This window comes from Adiantum capillus-veneris, chromosome 3 (genome assembly GCF_014529385.1).
Source record: "Adiantum capillus-veneris isolate H3 chromosome 3, ASM1452938v2, whole genome shotgun sequence".
Taxonomy (NCBI): Eukaryota; Viridiplantae; Streptophyta; class Polypodiopsida; order Polypodiales; family Pteridaceae; genus Adiantum; species Adiantum capillus-veneris.
Window position 1 is genome coordinate 124883013 of NC_140933.1, and position 5689 is coordinate 124888701.

Sequence of the window (5689 nt, forward strand, 5' to 3'; positions counted from 1 at the left end):
GGGCATCACTATGAATTCATAATGCCTATACCGGGTGTTGAAAGCAGTTTTGTAAATATCTGCCTCCTTAATCAGGATTTGGTGGTAACCTGATCTAAGATCAATTTTTGTGAATGCCTTGGCTCCATGTAAACTATTAGCAATACATCAATGTGAGGAATGGGTTATTTATTCTTTATTGATACCTGGTTAAGCCCCCTATAATCAATGTAGAGACGTAAGGATCCGTCCTTCTTCTTTTGGAATAGAACAGGTGCTCCCCAAGGTGAAATGCTTGGTCTTATAAATCCCTGCTCAATAAGCTGACGAAGCTGTTCTTTCAATTCAATAGCTTCAGGGAGGGACATTTTGTAGGGTCTTTTTGAAATTGGTTCACTACTTGGAAAGGTTTCAATTTCGTGGTCTATATCCCTAGGAGGAGGTAAATTCGAAAGATCTTCCAGACAGTATTGTTTCCACCAGAGTTTGGCATCTCCGGTGAGTCGAAACATTCCTAACATTGCCTGATTTTCTGAAGCATTTCGTGCTGCCAAGAAATAATCATCCATGGCATCAAGCCATGCTTCGGCATCACGTTCTAAGTTGGTTCCTTCTCCCTTGAAAGTTGGGAGTTGAACTTGTTTTAACAGTAGTTTCTTTTCCTAGGTGGGAGTATAGAGACTTTTGGCCAGTCCCTAAGTTTGTAATTAATGAAAATGCTTTAGTGATCACACTACTTTTGTTTTGTCATGCAAGTTCTCTAATTTATATACTTTTTAAAACACTAAAAACAGAAATCTGACAATCATCATCACCATTTCAATTTAAACTACACAAGCATGTCATAAAACCATGGTATATACAAAGGTTGATACAACACTGACTCATACTATGTACAAGATGGGCTCATACTATATACAAGATGGACTCATGCTATATACAATGTGTGATTCCCTAAATCAACAGCCTCTTTACCATTGGTGGGTCTGAGAGGGGATAAAAAAAGATGACGTCTTTTGGTTCGCTAAACCTTGGGCCTACCCTCATGGGCCTGATCCTACCTGGGTATATTACTGTGGCTACGTGATCATAGACCCACTGATTCTGTAACACTTCTACCACATCTACAACAATGGTCTGATCTGGATCTTCAGTCCCAGTGAACAAGAAAACTTCGATGGTCCGAAGTGTTTCTGCCCACTTGAGTCTTTTTAGATTGAGTGTCAACCCTTCTAACTGTCCCGCATCAATCAGGAAAATTCCGCCAAAGTGTGACCAGCTGACTCCCCATGTAGGAGAAGGGGAAAACATTAAATCTAACAATTGCATGATGCTCTTGTGAGTACAAGGTTGTTGGATCTGTAAGCAGCCTCGAACATGATGTTGAAAATCATAAACTTTTGGTAAGCTTGGCGGATATTTTCTTGTATTGATAGGGAAATTCTTATTTCACAATATACCATAATTAAAAATGCATATTTCCCAACATTTACCCTCCTAAGGTCAGGACCTTATTAAACCATGCTCTGATACCACTTGTAAGGTCTCCAAACCCGCCGACACCAAAAACGGGATGGTACCATTGAAAGGTCTCTAGGCCTACTAAAGTCAAAGTCTTTAAACAAGAAGAATTCCAGGGAATTCACCCTTACCATTGGCAATGGTTTAGGTTTATAGCCCTAGAAGAGACCTAGTCCTGTCTCGTAGTGGAAACGGGATCCTATAAAAAAATTCCGGCGCTAAATCTTCATCCTTTAGATTAAGGTTTCCTTAGCCAACGCTTTTTTCCCTCTAGCATATGTGAGGGCACAGCCACTGGTGGATTCCTCGTCCAAGTGAAGAAGTTTCTGAACATTTTAGTGTGCGGGAATGGATAGTTACCTGACTAATCAGGTCCACCCGTCCATGATTGACAACCTTAGTCAATCCCCACTTACCACCCCGCACTCACACATGATTATATCCTTGTTTAGTTACTACCACATTCTTTCCACAACTAAAACAATGATTCCTTTTTAACTTTTCAAAACTGCATTTCCTTAACACTAGGTTCGTAACCTAACAGGACATAAAAGTGTCCTTTCAAGGTTTTGAAAAAAACCTCCAAAACTATAGTAGATCCACTCATTTTGTAAAATCCTTTCATGAGGTTATAGTTCAAGGCCTACTACACATGGAAAAAATAAGAAACCTGTAAAATTTCTCATCTTTAGTCACACCAAGCCTCCAAAGTTTATGGACCAGTACATTTTCATCAAAACAGTCATTTCTTACGTTTTGTTGCATAATAATAAGATTAGGGATTTTTGTAGGACTTGAGATAAATTCCCTAGTTAACTTCAATGGGTTGGTGATCAGAACATGTGATTGCTTCTCACTCACTATTTTTTGTTTTGCCAAAAGAAATAGGTACAAAAAAGTTGAATTTTTACCATTCTACAAACCTATCATCAAAGTTTCTATAGCCACGCTCAATACAAATAATATATGCATGTTTTCTTAGTTCCCTATTGTCCTTTAGGTTCATAAGGAGCCATGGAGCATGTCAAAAGAATAATACATCTCTTACCAAGGAGAATCTTGGGGACAAATATGAAGTGCTAAATACAACAAACATGAAAAAACTGGGTTCAACATTATGAGTTGTAGAATCCCATAGAAACTATTCAATATCTAGCCATATTTGATCCTTATGACTAGATATGGTTACTACCTACAAAATGCATGTATTTGTCACAAGAAACTAAGAATATTGAAAAAGCTATACTTGATAGACTAGAATGTTTCGTTTTCTTCTATAATTGAAAAAATCAACCATCGTTGTCTACTATGCAAAATAGGGTATTAGGTGCCCCAAAACTCAATGAATATTAGCTTTATGTTACAATATGCGACATAGAGAATCAAAAATGCATTTGGATATCATGAAAGCCACCAAAAAAATCATAGAAGAGCTAAAATTCGCTAAAAAACAGGATTTGATAATTTTTGTAATTTGGTCATAACTTACAGTTTAACATCTATTTCTCCCTAGAAGCATCAGGACATGTTGAGGACTACTAAAGATAGTTCTCTAGCATTATAGACCTCAAAAACATGAATTCTAGAGTGGTATAGTTGCAAAAAGTTTAAAAAAGCCAAAAACAGGACCCGTTTTTTCACACAGTTTAGGTTGTGAAATGTTGTGCAAGGACAAGGTTAAAGATGGAATTGATATTCCAAAAAAATGTCAAGTTTTTTTCAGCTCATGAGAGAACTTTGTAGACAGATAGCACCTCCAAATCCATTTTGAAACTCTTGACATAATTCAAGGAAAATGGTCACTTCACAAAACATAAAAGTGTCCCATTACCAACCTAGTGTTAAGACAACCTTTGAAAACAGTATTGAAGACATTCTTTCAGAAAACAAACATCTTTAAACTTAAGACAAGGTACTGTCATTTTAAAGTACCACTAACCATTACTAACTTGTCTCAAGACCACCTATTTAGGGGTGAAAAACGACACCCATCCCTTATTTATATAACCGGGGTGGAAAAAGTCTTCACCCAAAGTCCAGGCACCCATACGCCAAAACCAGTTGCCCATACAACTGGGCAGTTCCTCTAGGATAAACCTAAAAGTACTATCCATGAACATAAACAAGCACGGGGTAAAGACTCCACACGTGCCGACGTAACGGACTCCTCCATGATGGTATCTCCATCATTACTCATTACCTAGATTAAAATATTTCCAAGGAATCAGAGGTGTCTTGAGACAAGCTGTCTTAAGGATGGTCAAACATTTCTTTCCTAGGTCAATCAATCATAACCCAATCATTCCTTTCCTAGTTACAATCATTGCTCGTGGGTTTCGTGGAAGTTACCTTCCATTTACAGCCAGTTCTTTTTCCTTCCTAACCTTACGTATGCAATGCTTAACTTAAAATAAACTATAAAAGCTATTAATGACATAATAGAAATCCACCTGGGACTGATCGTCCATGTACTGTGGGCCAGGTGCCCGTAGACTCTCCTCTGTTGGCCTATGGCTAGGCCCTGTTTCATGGTCATTAGTTGCTTTGTTGCGCTTGTTACTAACATCTTCTTCTTCATTCAAAGGATTCCCCCTGGTTCTCTTGGGAGCCATTTCGGAAGCCTTATAAAAATACTTAATCCATTAGAAGATTTATCGAATAAACTTTATTTTCCTTGTTTACCAAAATAAGGATTTTTTTTCCCATCCTTCAATTAGGATTTTGGACCTCGATTAATTATTTGGCCATTATATACCAAAAATCGGTTACTTTTAACCAAAATGTGTACCTAAACTATTTATCTAAGGCTAGGATAATTATCAAAGATTTCTCAAGGTATATTCCTTCTCTGGTATTGATATCAAAGGTTTTCAGCTTACTTTACTATATTTCCCTTTTTATTTTTTCCAAAAATTAGAGTAATTTTACTTGGATATATATTTAAACTAATTTTCTACTAGTAGCATAATTACCACGGGCTCCCTGAGGTCTAATAAACCTCTCATAAATATCTAAATTTAATTTAAATCTATTTGTTAATTTCCCCTATTTAATTTGTCTCAAAATTAGAGTTTTCCTACTAAAATACCTAGCTAGGTTAATTATCTAAGATTCCCCTAATTATCACCGGTTTTTTAATACCTAATAAACCCCTAATAAATATATCACAGCATTTTAATTCAATTAACTAATTTCTCCTATTTAAATTACTCAAAAAATAGAGTAATTCTACTTAAGTACTTAGCTAGATTAAATTTCTGAGCTTTTCTTAATTTTCACGGGTTCTTGAACATCTAATTAACCACTGATAAATATATCACAATATTTTAAATCCATTTACTAATTTCCTCTATTTAAATTACTCAAAAAACAGAGTAATTTGGCTGAATTAATTAGCTAGATTAATTTTTTAAGCTTCTCCTAATTATCACGAGTTCTTAAGCATGTAATCAACCAGTGATAAATATATCACAACATTTGAAATCCATTTACTAATTTCCCCTATTTAAATTACTCAAAAAACAGAGTATTTCTGCTAAAATATTTAGCTAGATTAATTTTCTGAGCTTCTACTAACTATCACGGGTTCTTGAATATCTTATTTACCACTGATAAATATATCACAATATTTGAAATCAATTTAATAATTTCCCCTATTTAAAATACTCAAAATTAGAGTATTTCTGCTAAATTAATTAGCTACATTATTTTTTTGAGCTTCTCCTAATTATCACAAGTTCTTGAACACTTAACTAACCACTGATAAATATACCACACCATTTGAAGTCCGTTTACTAATTTCCCCTATTTAAATTACTCAAAAAACAAAGTATTTCTGCTAAATTAATTAAGAAAAATACTCAAAAAATTATATGTTAACTTTCCTAGATTAATAACTATCTAATGCATGTCTGATAATTACTTCAACTTAATCTAAGCTTAATTAATATATTTTCCATTAATTCATGGTTAATTTGGCTAATTTCAACCCTAATATGATAGGATAATTAATTAGCTTAATATTACTAAGCTTAATTGTAATAATCAGTAGAGATTTATTAATAAAGAGAGGTTTTATAAGTATAAATAGTCCTAATCTTTGATTTATTAACAAATATCTTAATCTAACCTTGCTAATTAAGAAGGATTAGGCTAATTACCGTTAGGGTTAATCAATTAGATATTAAAC